General features: G+C 32.5%; 1 pseudogene; it reads left to right on the top strand.

The window, feature by feature from the left end:
- The first annotated feature begins 953 nt into the window (after nucleotides 1–953).
- Nucleotides 954–6,020, top strand: LOC132915763 (uncharacterized; annotated as a pseudogene).
- The last annotated feature ends 10,960 nt before the right edge of the window (nucleotides 6,021–16,980 follow it).

Here is a 16,980-nt window from a genome sequence, read left to right as displayed (position 1 = left end):
CTCCCTCTCGCACGTACAATACAAATGTACCATATGCCGCTCTTAGTTTGAAAAACCTGACTATGAAGTGGGAAAGGTGACAAATGATGAAATGTTGTCAACACTGGTAACGAGTCAACAGTTCAGTACTTTCCTCGGAATCTTGAGGGAGAAAAATTACCTAGAGAAAATAATAACAAATTTGTTAAGTTTATTAATATATTCACATAGTAGACCGTAGACGATACATTTTATGCCTCATGAGACATGCGACATGCCGCGAGACCAAGCACCGAATTTCAAATTTTATAGTTGGACATAGATACACAACTGTCTTGTAACTATACTATTATTATCAGTACCAGAAATGCGTTCGGTTGCCGTCGACCGTTTGGTAGCCGACATATTATCTTTGAAGAGAACGCTTTGCATATAGTAAGTATCTATACTAATAAATTGCATGTATGCCTTTAACATTATTATTTTGTATAGTGCTTCTCCCTATAATATATATTAATATATAATATAAAATTTAAAATTTATTTCTGGTGACTTAAAGGACATAAGTATAACTTGTATGGCTTGTGTATGGCTGTGCATTACGTTATTTGCAAATTAATTTAAGTTTTTGGAATTATCGTAATATCAAATGATTATTCTTAGGAAGAAAATTACTCTGTACATGCACATATCTTAAGTTGCTAAAAGTTAAATTACAAAGTTAAATTACATGTAATGGATTAATAGTGTAGGATAATTAAAAAGAGTGTCATTTTTTATAAATTACGAAAAAGTTACTTATATCTGAACTAAGAAATGTCATAAATATCATAAAACGGAAGCAGAAGAAATAACATTGAAAGAGAGAATGAGAAAGAGTAATATTTTAAACGTAAAGGTTAGGTGTTAAATTCTACTCAAAACAAATAAAATATTTAATTAAATATAAAAAAAAGTTAAAGTATTTACTTAGTTATGTTTATTCCAAATTGTTTGTTTCGGTATAATTTTTGCAAAATATTAAAGAATATATACTTGCGTAAATAAGAATATTACTTTCAAAGTCGAAACAATCATATAAACATTGATGTAGGAGCATTATAAATTCATAATTTTATTTTGTATACTTTGTTTGATAGAGAAATGAACATCTTTTTGCCCATTAGCAGTTGGTAGATAATGGTATTATATCATGAGACGTAATTTGATATGCCAGTTCTGTTAGATGGGAACACTATCTGCTTCGCATGTATATACAAGTTTCCGGTGAACCAAAATAAGAAGAGAAACCTTTGTTTGAGTTAATGAATTAAAAACTATTTGAAAGTGATCTGTGGAACAGTATAATTCAGAGAGATGAGGACGGAAGTTACAGAGTCACAACCTTTCAAAAACTTAAAAGAATTATTCGATAACGTGGGTAACTTGAAACCATGGCCAGAAATTGGAGAACTACGAGATTCAACTGATTATGTGTACAGTGGTTTAGAAATAAGCGCAGGAAGAACGCGGTTAGAAAAATTGGATAGAGAAGTACATCCGAAAACGTTGCTCTGTCATGATATGAAAGGTGGCTACCTAGAAGACAGGTAATAGAAATCACTATATTTATTAATTCATATATTATACATAATATACCCGTGATTTTTCAGATTTATATATGGATCAGAATCTTATGATTCTTACCTATTTTATCACTGGAGTGTTATTGACACTTTTGTGTATTTTAGTCATCATTTCATAACTGTGCCCCCTTTTGGATGGATTAATGCAGCACATAATCATGGTGTAAAAGTTCTTGGTACTGTAATTACGGAAAGAGAAGGTATCTGGGATGTTATACTTGAATCTCATGAAGAAGTAAGAAGATTTGCAGATGCACTAATACTTGTTGCAAAATTTTATAAGTTTGATGGCTGGTTATTAAATATTGAAAATACCATTAAAAGTGAGCAAGTTAATAATTTAATTTATTTTGTAAAATATCTAACAGAAAATATTCATGAAGCAATTAGAAATTCTGAAATTATATGGTACGATAGCGTAACCAATGAAGGAAAATTAAATTGGCAAAATGAGCTTAACAGTAAAAACATGTAAGCTTATTACACTCTTATACTTTTACAATTGTTTCTGTTTGTAAATTTTATTTAATGTTCTGAATACAATGTTTCAGAGATTTCTTTTTAAACTGCGATGCCATTTACTTGAATTATAACTGGACGAAATCAAAATTGAAAAACAGTTTGGCACTAGCAAAAACTCACAGTCGAGATATTCATGATATATATGTAGGAGTTGATGTTTGGGGTAGAGGTTGTCCTGGCGGTGGTGGATTTAATTCATCATATGTAATTACAATATTACTTATTTTATTGTAGCATATAATATAATATCGTTTAATATTTCATTAAACCATTATAATCTACAGGCTTTACAAAAAATACGACACGAAGGACTTTCTGTTGCACTTTTTGGTCCAGGTTGGACTCACGAATTTTTCGGATCTAAGACATTCCAAGAAGTAGAAGATCTATTTTGGGCACAGTTGTTTCCTTATTTATATGTTCATGTATCTATCTACGAAGAAGAAGTATTCAAAACATCATTTTGCCGTGGCAGTGGTAGCATGTATTATCGCTGTGGTCAGGTATGTCAAATTTTGACAAACACATTATTTTTAACAAACTGAATTTATCATAAAAGATATAACTTAGAAAACACGAAGTTGGCACCCTGCTGAGGGTAGCCACCCACATGCTATATTTATTTTTATTTTATTTTTTTTATTACCAATGAGATATAACACTTTACCAAATGTCCTTCATGACAAATTGTAAAAACCAAAATAAACCATATATAAAAAAAAAAAAAATAACTGAATTTATCACATGAATATATTATAACTGAGATGCACATAGTTTATGCAGGCACTATATGAAAGGGATGGAAAAAGATTTAAACACAAACCATTTTACAATTTATCCCTGCAAGATCCACAAATTTCAGTACCTATACCGCACATGAAATTTACATCATCGCCTCAACTTCCAGAACCGAAAAGTGAAAACGATCGAAATGAGTGTTCAGAAGAACCGATACATTATGTTTATGAAACGAGAAAGAATGTTGTTCGAGTATTAAAAAATGTTGTAAATATTGAAAATAAAATGCCAATGCTATATGTAAATAGCTTCGAATTTTGCAGCGAGTTCTCTTTCAGAGGTGGTGGTTGCATAGAATTAACTACAAATGATCTTACAACTAGGTCATATCACAGGTGAAGGAGTTATATATTTTGTAATTAAATTTATGATACCTCGCACAATTGTATTTTATATATTAATTATGTGTTTAAATTCATTTACAGACTATTTCTCGTTCACATCGAATTTCAACAAGACATTGTAGCAATCATTGCTTATAAAAAAATGGAGTCGTCCATAGCAAATGGAAGTCAACCCGAACCAATACTAGTTCTCGGCAATAATACAGGCTTAAAATCCATCGTTCATTATAAATCAAGGAATTTGGTTGCCAACTGGAAAAGATGGTAAGTCTACAAAATATAAATTGAAATATTTGTAACATAAAAAACAAGATCACAGAATTTAACAAGTAACCGTGATAGTTAGATATTCGAGATACTATCAACAATGTTCTTAGGTTCAATAACGAATCCGCGGTTAACGGGATAACGAATATACTTTCTTCCATAGTCTAAGTCGGACTGTTTGCTAAAAACGTGAAATATCCACTGATCGTAAGGACGTTGTTTTACTCGCTGATGAGATCGCACGAGAATGTTCCTCTCCATCACAGTGATGCTACAGAGAAAAACTATGATGGAGTGTGTCTCAGGGCACGAGATGATCGGATTCGTCGAGGACAACCCTCGTTCAGAAAGTGAGGGAAATGGACGTTGCCGTTAATTGGTTAATTTCTATGTATTTACTTAAAATTCTATATAAGAGTTGGTCGCAAATAATCTGTTAATTAAAACAGAAATTTCTATGTTGGTGGTTAGAGAAAGATGCTAGCCGCCATTGAAAGAAAGTTGCTAGCGGGAAACGTCGTTCGTGAGGAAAGCAGATCTGCCGTATCTTCCGGACTGTTAGGATAAAGACTGTTTGTCAATTTGAAGGACCTTAGTCAATTAAATCCTAAAATTTATAGCGGGTCCTCAGGCTAGCTGAATATATACTGTGAATGATGCATCGACATCTGGCAATCATGTTGCGGGAATAATTGGGTCTGTGTGTGGCGAGCCACGGGGCAAAGACGGTTGGAATGTTTACTGTTGGATGTCGGTACAACTGTTTCTTTTTAAGGAGATCTATGCAATTCTATACCTCTGTTAGGTAAAACGTTCATCCCGTGACCGCGGCTACGTTCGGCGACTAGTGGTCGCCTCGAGCCCAAGCTCATTATCGCAAATCTCGGACGATTATAATCGGTTTAATTCACAAAGATTTATAAGGACTAAAGATTTATAAAGATCAGTTTAATTTATAAAGATTTCTGATGACTACAGATTTATGATGATCAGTTTAATTTATAAAGATAGTGTTGGGAAATTTTCCAAAGAATTCCAAGGGGAAGGCCCGGTGTCCTTTCATCTTCTACATATATATGCAATTGGTTACATGCTACAAACGGACTAATTACAATTAGCAATAGTTATTACCATTAATAGCTATTATTCAATATAAGGAACGTGTTGAAATTACATGATTCTCAGGAGCATATAACTTTAAGACTATTTTTCATTGTGCTATGCTCTTGGGATCTGCCATTTTAAAGTACGATAAACTAGGGCTCGAACTTAAGTACTTAGAACTACGACATAAGACAAAAAATACAGTTTTTAACTTCTAAGTTAAGAAAACGAAATTTTCGAATGAAAGTATATTGCATTACGTGAAATTTTGAAATATTTACAAGACTTTTCGTTTGTATATTTTAAGAACTTATATAACAGTAAAAGAAAAGCATCTATTTCAATGTCGAAAATTAAGCAAATTAAATCAGAGGAAATAGTTGATAAATTATGATCTTATGTTGAACTGTTAGTTTCAGTTTCTTTCTATAAAAGGCTTCATGTGGTGCTTTTAACAAAGATAGTTGTGGTATTATCTTAAATTTCAAATCGTAAATGGAGATATATTAAACCTTTAGTTTGAAAATTAATTTGAAGTTTTTACAAGGTGTCTTTAAGTTCATAATCTTTTTTAACTGTTGCATAAATGCAAAAAAATATTCTATTTAAAGGATAATTTAAATTGAAAAAAATTCACACAGGAGAATATTAACAATAGTTTTACTATTAATTCTATGTAAAAAGAGGAAGTAAACAATATTCAAATTATTGATTTATGTAAACTTATTTTTATTCGTTTTCTGAAATTACATAAACTTTTCTAAATTCTATAAAATAAAAATCTTTTTCAATGGAAGAACATTTTAACAAAAAGAGTCTCTTAGATTTACAGAATATACAGAAAAATGTTGTATGTTTCTGATTTTCCCAACAAAATCATACAATGCATAGAAATGCCAATATAGTCTGATGTGTGATCTCGAAATTCTAAAAGCGTCGAAGAAGTCACGTTCGTATTAATGTTCGTAATACTATATTCTTTCTATTTAACATGAAATTTTCCTTTTTGTTGTCAGTGTTTACCGAACGAACATGAGGACTGTGAACGAAATTGGTATATCTTTTGCGAGGAGTAACGTCTGCTATCTGGGAAAGATCGTCCTCAAACAAAAGCATCGACACATGGACGGTAAGTCTGCTTCTTGTACTTTATACTGTCGCTCGCATTTCGCGTTCCCTCGATAAATGTACGTAGCAGGTGGATTGCGTCACAGTAAAAGTGTATTATCAGAGGACGAGGGTTTCGACCGTGTAAAAACCGTTCTCCGACTATCAGACCTGGCTACAATCATCTTTTAATCTTTGAGAACCACTCTAGTGAAAGGAATACTAACGTTTCACCATAGGATGTCTATCCAACATATCTTATCGCTCAATATTTCATGGGTCGGCTTCGTGATTATAGGATAAACCCATTTCTCATTAGTCGACCCTACATTATTATGGGATTAGATCGAGATGGCGAAGTTAATCTTTGTTAGTTTTCCTTCCCTCGCTTTTTCTTTTTTTGCTTATTTATGCACAGACGCACGAAAACATTTGAACAGTCATGCACATATTTTTTGATATTACATATTATGCGTGTTGTACGAAACATTTTGAAATTCCGTTAAAACTGTTATGAGATTCGACTATTATTTTTATATTGGTGAAGTTTGAAGCGAATCTGAAAAAATATATAAAAATTACAAGATACCTAGTACAAGTATACATATATTTTGTACAGATCACAAGAATACTTAAGCAAGAAATTATTTATTACTAGATTCTGGATTTTTATGCAAATTGATATTTTTGGGAATGTAATTAAGAAAAGTAGAATTTATATAGAAAATTGTGTAATTATTTAGAACGCTGCTGTTTTGGATTTCCATAATTTTTTCATATGTTGTAGAAATCAACATTTTTAACAACTTTTTACTGCCGGACTCTTGTAGTTTTCAAGATATTTTCTTTTTTTTTTTCTTTTTATTTTATTTTATTTTGGTGTTTACAATTTGCCCTGAAGGACATTTGGTAAAGTCTTATATCTCATTGGTGATAAAATGGCCTGATAAAATGATACCTAATTCTAACCTATACATATAAACTATAAACAAAAGATGAGAATTAGGTTTGGGTTAGCTGTTATTTTATTGGATTAGACTTCACAGCGGTCGACAATCAGCATACGTTGTCTCGGGCGCATAATCGTGCAACAGGTACAATTCACTGTAATATCGACAGATTTTTGCAAATGTCTCGGATATTAAGACCGAGCAGCGGTTATACGTGCAGGAAAAAGTTGTTTAGAATCATGAGCCCGACAATATATTAAAAAAGCATAAAAATTCAAGGCGGCGGCAGCTTTCTAAATAATTACCATGAATTGTTTTAAGTATCAAGTATCATGTCTATGCCAATAATAGGTAGGTAACTTGTTTAATTTTTCTTACGACTTTGTTTTATTAAATTCCTTTAAGGTTTCCTTATGGTTGATTATATTATTTAGGTCAGGAAGCAACACTTCGATAAAGCTCTGTATTCGTAATAAATTAAATTCGAGATCTGCTGAAATGGAGGAAGAATTTAAAGCGTGCGCTACTTGAAATATCAGCGAACAAACAATTTTAGAACCGGATAATTCTTGCAATATTTGTTGTAGATATTTACTTTAGAAAATGTTATTTGGATAACATTTTTGATTCAAATTTTATTTCTGGCGGTTATGAGCCTTATCTTTATAAAAAACAGAAATATTTACGTATATGTGTATACTTGTTTATGTATATATTGATAATATCTGTAGAATTTTGAACAGTCGTAATGTCGTGACAAAAGTGTCATCAACTAATCTGTGCGCTGTGTTTCACTTTTTTATTCCTGTTAAATTAAATTACATCTTCGAGTAAATTTTAGCGATAAGAAGCTTTTCCTTTAAGATATAGTACCTATGAGATAGGGAGGGGTTAGGTTACACAGATTGTACGATTTTCTTTTTCAGTTACAGTTTTTAATTACAGCAGCTCAGGTATTTACTTAACTCTTTCGTTTCTATGGCTGAAATATTTAATAAATGGTCGAGATAATATTCCTCGGGTGACACTGTGGAGGAGATATCTCGTGTAACTATTTATCAAAACGATGCAAAACGTGTAAATTGGATTGCCGTATCTGTCTCCGATTGTTCATCTAGTTCCAACTTGAAAAACTTAGATATTCTTTATTTCCCCGAGAACTGTTGGATTAAGGAAATTGATTGGAGATGATCGTTTGTTTGATTTTAAAATATAACAACTTTAACACTAGGTTTACGCACATTTCGAATGCGTCAAATAGACGCGTATAGATATAGGTATACTACACAGAAAGCTTGGAAACTTTGGAAAGCTTTGCAAAAAATGAATTTCGATATACATTTATATTGCTAAGTGGATAAAAGTTAATGGCAGAGAAATGTAAATGGCTCGTGTAATTTTCCGCATGAAATTCGAAATACGTCGAAATGACGTCTCCCGTAAATCATATCACTTCGATGAGCTACTAAAATTACAAGCGTTTATGCGTTTATGCGTTTTGATTGCACCGAACCGTTTCAGTATAGGTTTAACTCTGATTTCGTTTGCATCCATCTGAAAGTGGTTTGTACAGGACGCATATTGATCGGTTGCCGTGTACACCGTTAATTTTCCAATCAGCGGCATTTTGAATATAGTGACGACATTTGCGCTTTAGTCGCGTAAATGAACTATGGACGACTTGGTTACGATGGATTAATATCCGAATATTAATATTAGGTGAAAATATTATCATAAAATCGGACAGTGGTTAAAATTTCCAACCTTCGATGAAAACATTAAGTAGAGTCACCGATTAGATGAAAACGTGGAATAAAACCTCAGTTGATATACTAAATTCTTTTTTTTTTTTTCTTCATTTAAGCTTAGATATTCAAACTTTTATCTTATACCTAAATAAAACAATTTTTATATTCAAGATATTGATACATATATCGAATCACTAGGATATTGCAGGTTTATACAGCTTTAAAAAATAGTCTTCCTTTGCTATCAAATTATAAGTTTTGCTTTGCCGATAAAAATCTCACTTGCTCGTTTACGATTCCTGATCCGAAACATAAATAATTATAGTTTTGTTAGTCAAAGCTTGATTTTTCCTTTATACGAAACAACATGAATTTGTGTATATTTAAAATTACGAAAGTAAACTATTTCGTTTAAAACAATATTTTAGTGCATTAAATATAAATTTTATTCAAAGTTATAGAGTAATTTTTATTTCTTCCAAAAATGAAATTTAGTATATTCTACATTGTGTACTGCCGTATACACCGGTTAATAGCTAAATATTGTATCAATATCGTTTTCAATTTGGGATTTAATATACGTATCAATGTTTTCAATATAGAAATTCAATATAAAAATGAAATGGTAACTGCAGAAACCGAGAATTGGTAATTAAAAGAATAAATGCTATTATTTTCAAGCGCTACGTTAACAGGTTTCATTTACGGAAAAATTTCCAGTTAAGAGGAATATTTTCCATTATTTATATTTATAAAAGAGGGATTTAAAAATTACCTCAGTGGCAGAACATGTTCCAGGAACGAAACAAATGGTATATACTCGTCAATGAATGTAACTAAATTTTTACATTTTAAAAATTCGACGTTACTTGTCGAATGATGTACATACGTACATACATATGTACATACGTATACAATACTTATATACGTATATTTGCAAATACTATAATTAATTTAACCGAGGTTGATTCTTTTTGTAAATTTTTAATTCATTAATTGTAGACGTTTCTGGTTAAGAAATGACCTAGTTATCAACAGGTTAACAATTTTCTATCTGCCTTGGCCAGTATGAAATTATTCGAAATTTGATTTTTAATCGTATCCATCGGCACACTCGGTGCGTGAAAAAAGCAATCGCGTGAAGCTTAGCCGGGCAATCGATGCGTTCCAATGATTTGTTGCAGCATGGTCCAATACCGTTTAAACCGTAACCGACAATAATCAACAGTTTCACTGACCACGATGATAAAGTTAACGCCAGCAATTTTCGGGCGTGCACCAGACACTAATAGCTGTCATCCATTACGAGCTCTGATGTTCTCGAAGTGAACAGCCACGGGCCGGTTACTCGTTTGTTTTAACAGTCACATCGCGAACGAGCAACGCAAATTACGTTCTGCTTGCCGTGTGTCACAATAACAACTATTTGTAATCGAAGAATGCGACCGGCTCATTGATATTCCTGCGGTTATCGAGTCGAATTTTTCTGCGGTTCTACCTGCTGTTACAGTTTGCATTATAATATTTCTTTCTTTCTTTCTTTCTTTTTCTTTCTTTATTTTTCTTTCTTTCTTTCTTTCCTTTTCTTTCTTTCTTTCTTTCCTTTTCTTTCTTTCTTTTTTTCCTTTTCTTTTCCTTTTTCTCTCTTTTCTTTGTTCACCATGTATGTTTTTCTTGTCAGTTACGTCAAGTACTACTTACACACAGTGGCTCATGAAAGTTTTCCGACATTTACCATAGAACATTTTTATAGATATGTACGTTGTACATGTTATGACACTGCTGACGTTTATGCAAATGTGCTTTTTTATAAAATGCAAATAGGAGAACGAAATTAATAAATAAATAATAAATAAAATGAAATATATAAAGATAGAAGTTTGTTAGAATGATTAGCAGACTATAAAAATGTATTGTTTTATTTCACGTTCTTTGTATGATGCATGTTTTGCATATTTATGTATAAGGCCATATGCAAACGTATCTATCACGTATTTATGTGACGTATTTATCTCGTCGAACGTTGTTACGACCGTTTGCGGAGAGACGCGGTCGCGGGGAAAACGCGTCAGCGAGAGGGGAAAATTCTCGCTACGATTCGTGTAATCGACACCGCGAAGTAGTGGTTCCTCGTGTTTCGATTAGGATAACCGGAGCGGTTTAATGAATTTATCACTGTGTTAATAGGTTAAAATATCGTCTATATTCAACGATTAGTCATACACTAATATGAGCGTCACAAGAGATAAAAGTCTCTGGAACTCGCGGCCAGGTGGCAACCATACACTCGTCGATACATTGTATTGATATACGACGCCGGCGGACCGCTAGCGACGGTTAGAAACACGACATTGAAGGGGCGCCGTGACAATGTGCGAACATCTGGTTGCCAGTCTGCCCGCGGTAGATGATCCGGTCGATGAGGGTGTCACTCGACGTAACAACCGTTATGCGTAATTTAAAAAATCTAATGATTCCATAAGAAGATAATAAATATGGCTTTGATTATTAATTTGTCATTTATCTATATATTTTAGTAACATTCGTGAATTGTTGATGTAAATCGACAAAATGGTCCACATGTTGCGACTCACATATATTCTATTTGCTATACGTAACATTTTGAAGTTTCGCCAATATTGTAATAAAACACAAATATATCGTGACTACGCTGCTCAAATTTGTAACGAGTCTGAAAATCTATATAGAGGTTACAAAAATTATTATATTATTATAATATAATAATATAATATAAGTTATTGCGTCTATGCTGTGCTGGTTTTGTCGTTGACTTTGATCGGTTATAGAAGTTTTTGATCAAAGGATGACCCTAGTTAATAGGTTAAAATTCATCAGAGTCTTGATACAGAAAGTCATGCATAGTAAAAGTAAAATTCATTTCGCATGTGAGACGATAAACGGTACCAAAATCGTGTTACATCGCGCGATCAAACCTATTATAAAACGGCGTATGATGACGTACTATAGGAAAATAATGGTTCGTTATCTCGATACTAGATGCTCCTTTGACAGGAACTATAATACTTTTAAGGTCTTTGATACGGTGTTAAATTACGTCAACGATGGCCAGCTCGTCGATTCACGGAATGTATAATCTTCGACAGCGAGGATCGGCTCTGTTATGGTCGGTAAAGCGAAAGAATATCGTCTCTAGTCCTTAAGGTATTGCATAAACGTTCTTTCGCAACTATTCTAAACATCAGTAGCTTGGACGTTTCTTTTGAAGCGTGCCTCCTCGACCGTGTTTGTGGCGGACGATCGATAACTTCCCCCTTCCGTCATCCATACCGCGTTGGCGCATCCTCCAGCTTCTATTCGCGCGTAGGAAGCAACACAGTGAGGGTTGAATTACGGTAGAATTTTACAAGCGAGTGTTGAATTACGGTAGAATTTTACAGGAATTATCAGAGGGTTCGGTACTTCCTGAAAAAATTTCTTTTTTTCTTTTTTTTTCTTCTTTTTTCTTTTTTTTTTTTTGCGTTCACTTATTCGCGTGGTTCGCAATTTCTGTAGTACATTTATCGATAATTATAAAAATATAAGTAAATATTACTAGCATTGATATCGCGAAGTCTTTGTAACAGTTGAGAGCAATATATATACATATATAGTGTATATATTATCTATTTATGTATATAACTTGTTCCTATTTATTATACTATTTTTATCTTTTTTTCTACACATCTACTTACGCATCTGGTCGTCATATTGTAAGAATCATATGACATTGCTGAAAAACTGCAACAGTCAGTTTTTATATACTACTTTCAAATCCGGTCAATCATTGACTACAGATACGAAAAATCTGCAATTTGTACACTAAGATTTGAAATTGGAAAGAATAAACAGGCAGAATGTACGTATATGTCTAACTTATAACCAATGGATCTGTCTATTGTAATACGATAATAGGGAGACTATAACGAAAATAATGTACACATAGAAATGTATTCAGATCCACAAGAATGATGACTCTAAAATTAACAATTTCCATAATAGGATATAATAGGAAATAATGTCATAATCAATAATGTTCAATTTTAAAGACGTAAAAATTGAAGAGACGATATACAAATATTTGAAACATTCAAAGTGTAGTATTTTTTATAGTATTTAGCAGGTGTATACGTATAAAAGGGATAACGTAAAAATATTTATTAATATAATATAATATAATATAGAAAAATAATACGCAAATATTAGATACGTATAAATATTATAATACTATGCACATATGGAAATTAGACTTGTGAAAATTTATGAAAATTTATGAAAAATCTTATGAAATTTAGCGGAAAGATAAAAACTAAATTAAAAGTAGCGAGGAGCAAAAATAAATTACATTGGCGGTTTAATATCTGAGGGGATTACGTGTATTTGTTTTGCAGCGGTATTAATTTTCTCTGGTTTTACGTTGGACTAAATTTTCTGATGTATATGCTCTCATATTTGATCGAAAAACACATTCCTCTCTTTCTGCAAATAATTATTCTGGTTTTAAATTTGTTTTTCTGTTTACTCTTCTCGTCGGAAGATTTAATGAAATGTCCTTAGCGGTAACTAATGAAATTTTGAACCGGGATATCCGTTAGAAACGTATAAATTTCTCACAACAGCATGGCGTACATTTTGGCCAATTTTATTATACATTTTTCAACAAGGATAAAGAGTTATTTCTCGATAATAAGACACGACATAATTATTTCTATTTCACTTCTATTGGGTCAACGATCAAATAATTTCCTTTGTACAGCATTTCAATTGCTACGTACTATTTTACACAGTTCTATAATGCGTACATTATCTTCAAGCTATGAATTCTTTAAGCACTGTCGCAAAATATTAAACGACAACAGTTTGTGTGACACGTTATTTGATGATTGTCAAATAAATAGAAATTGTAAATGTCTAAAAATAAATCAATTTATGTCGAAACAAAAAATTAAATATTTCGTTCCAAAGCTTCAATGAAATTTCAGTGGAAAGTAATTTGAATTTCCCTGGAAAGATCGACAATTCTTACACTTTGTATTTAAAAATGTTTGACAGAATTTGCGCGTAATACGTACGTGATTGATGGAAAGAGAACAAAAATTGGTTACTTTTTATAAGGATGAACAACATTCTAAACGGCTAGGTTAAATCCTAGTTTGTTAAAAGTCTTTCTGAAAGTTAAATTTCAGTTTGTTGTAAAAATAGGCTGATTTGTTTCATTGCACTTACATCCGTGATATTTATTTATCTATATTCTACATTTTATCCGTTTTTAATTTGTTAAAAATTCACATATATATGATAAACGATCGTGACATTAAAGTATACTATATAACAAAATCTGTGCATGTTATTATTAATAACATACGTCGTATAAAGTGTAGAACATCAATTAAAATTATAATATTCTGAAATTAAACATGTGTCTAAACCAAATTGTAATGTTTACGTAGGATTTCGCTCCTATGTATTTGGATATGTTAATTGATTTGTTTTGACAATGCACGAATGTTACTAAAACGTATGAATTAATCATCTTTCATAATCCTGTTGTGGAATAATTATTCATTTAAAACTATATCAGTGTCGTACTGATTGAATTGAATACGTGATTGATCTAGGTGTTAAATAACATTAAATATTATTGCCTCGGTTAATCGCAATATTCTATCTATCAATTTATTCAATCCGTTTCCATCATATCTACTGTATATATAGCTTTATCACCGAGTGAGCTAAAAACAATGGATTCTTTCGGTAACAAGACTCTTCCATAATATTTGATAGCTCCGGGCATAACAGACTGTTATGATATTCAGGGATGACTGTAACAGAGAATAAAGTGGTCCTGGATGTTTATTTGTTCTACCATGTGTTTTAGTAGCATTTGTGTCTTGTTCATACAAATCGACCAAAGTGTGCATTACTCTTAAAAAGTATTAAGACACTTGTTTATTTTTGATGTATATTTTACAAAATTAAGAATAAATTATTATAACTACATTCGTAATTACTTTAGTTTCATATAATAATATATTATGGTCGGATTGAATTAATTTTTCGAAGCTAATACGCAACAATAAAACTGGTGTTTGTAATCGTAAAATATTACAAAACTATTGACGAAGTCTTCAGCTACAAATTTTTTAACTTTTTAATCTTTTGATTATAAATTAGATAAAGAGAAATCTTGCAGATCTCTTTCAGTTGTAATTTGACTTCCGATATTAAAATCAGCGATATTTAAATAGCAAATTGTACACGCTAGATAGGAAAATATAATGTTGCTGTTTTTTTAATAGATAATTTATTATTATAGTTTGGTGATTGCATAAAAAGGCACATGTGGCTACAGAAACTATCGGCATACCATTCTATTTATTACAGCATTTACATGCTAATTAATTAGGTCAAAATATACTACATTTCATTATCAATATCATTTTCATATCAGTAGTACTTTAATATGGTTACAAAAATTTGACGAACAAAATCTGACGGAAAACTGCTTCATTGGAGAATAACAGTATGTGCCAATAGTTTTTTTAATTACTATACTAGATTTCTAATTATAATCATATTTACCATTAATTTCTACACTTCAAATAAATCTAAATAATGTTGTCGCAAATCGTTTCAATTGCCTAGATACATTATCAGCTATCAATGATATCGTCACAGATTACCAACGTTTATGAACTATACTTACGAGCAACGGTACACTGCAACGAAACATTACGATGCAATACCTCTAACCGACCTGTAGTTACAATCTCCGTTTCCCTAAGCTTCAACCCTCGACCTCTGATACTTCCGCCTATCGTTCAACCCCCTCAAATAGGCGATCGACAATATGGAATCGAGACGTATAATGGAAACCGATAGTGCCTATGCGATCATTGCTCCCCCTCGAAGGAATATAACAGCCGTGCCATTTCCATAAAATCTTCGGCATTTGGTGCTTAAGGAGGAGGAACGTTCATATTAACAAGATGAGATCAAATTTTTTCCTGTTCGACCACGGCGATCTATTGGTTTTATCATGGACGAGGCAGGGAAAAAGCGAGTGAGGTGGAGAGTCGGCTTGTATGCCTCAACCGCGGAAACATTTTCAACGGGACTAGAGCCCCTCTTCGTTCTCGTATCGTGTTGGAGCTTTTACATTCCATGTAACGTAATACGTTTGCTGCGAATAAACGCAGTCGTCGTGTCGCGAAAGTGAAACGTGCCTGGTCAACAAATCGATCGGTAGATACAATTTGAAATCCGCTCGGCAAGCGAATCAAATCAGCGCAGAAAAATTAGATTGGGGAGTTAACCAGGGGTTGTAACATGAGAGACGGAACGTTGAAGCTTGTAAACTGTTTTTCGTGGGATCACGAGAATGTAGAAACGTAACGAATTGAAAGATCTTCAATCTAGTTTACCAAGTTTCAAATTATTTGTCAAAGTTTGACGTTTACGGATTTTGACGTCTTTACGAAGCCAATATTTGGACAAAAATGTTACCCTCTCGAATTATAGATATTAAATTGAAATCTACTGTAAGAATAAAAGTTAATATAAATGCTATTTCATATCGAAAAATTTTATTACACGAGATGGAGCGGTAGTCGCAGTACGACCCGGCAGGGGTGATTCCACGTGAAAAATATGAAAGCAATTTCGTATGGTATTCGTTCGTCTGCGGCTTCGCTTTCAAGAAAATCGACTTTGAAGATTTGACAAATATACCTAAATTTGCTTAATTCCGGATAAGGGTAAATAATCGACAGGGATTTAAATTTCATTTGAAAATAAGTAAAAAAATATAGGAAAAACATAGGAAAATTAAAGTATGCTTGACAAATTTTCAAATTTGATTTTCTCAGAAACGAAGCGTCATATGAACAAATTTTATTGTACAGTTTCGACTTATTTTTTCATGTAGAATCAGCCTGTTTCCGATTGTACTACGACTATCCTCTCCATTTTGCATATATATAACAAATAAATTGTTCTTAGATGTATATCAGCTTTGCTAACCATTTGGTCAGAAATAATCCAAAAATGTTTTTATCGCCGATAACGCTAGTGATTATTCTTAGTCAAAAAGAATTTCCATCGTCGATGATAGTTATTGAAAATGAAAAAAACTAAGCAAAGTACATCTGTTATCCCGTTGACCGCGGATTCGTTATCGAACATCCATACTTATTATATAGTTATTGTCACATGCATACTTGTGTTAATAAACGTTACCTCGATTGTGTGACAACTTTAATCTTAATGATAACCCGACATCACAGAAGTGGGATCAGTGCCGATTGTAACGATGCAACAGCTCGTGACCTATTGTGCGCGAGTTGACTCAGCCGCGAGAGCAAAGATCGAGCGGCGGACTTGGAAATTTAACGCTACCACGTTTTAACCCCGGTATCGTGAGCGCCGACCCGGCTGCATGGTGCATAATCGTTATCCTAATGACGAAAGAAAATCCTTTACGAGGCAGCGAGTTATTTTCTGCCTTGAATCGTGCTTT

The sequence above is a fragment of the Bombus pascuorum genome, unplaced genomic scaffold (genome assembly GCF_905332965.1).
Source record: "Bombus pascuorum unplaced genomic scaffold, iyBomPasc1.1, whole genome shotgun sequence".
NCBI classification, from domain to species: Eukaryota; Metazoa; Arthropoda; class Insecta; order Hymenoptera; family Apidae; genus Bombus; species Bombus pascuorum.
This window is presented reverse-complemented; position numbering and strand designations above follow the sequence as displayed.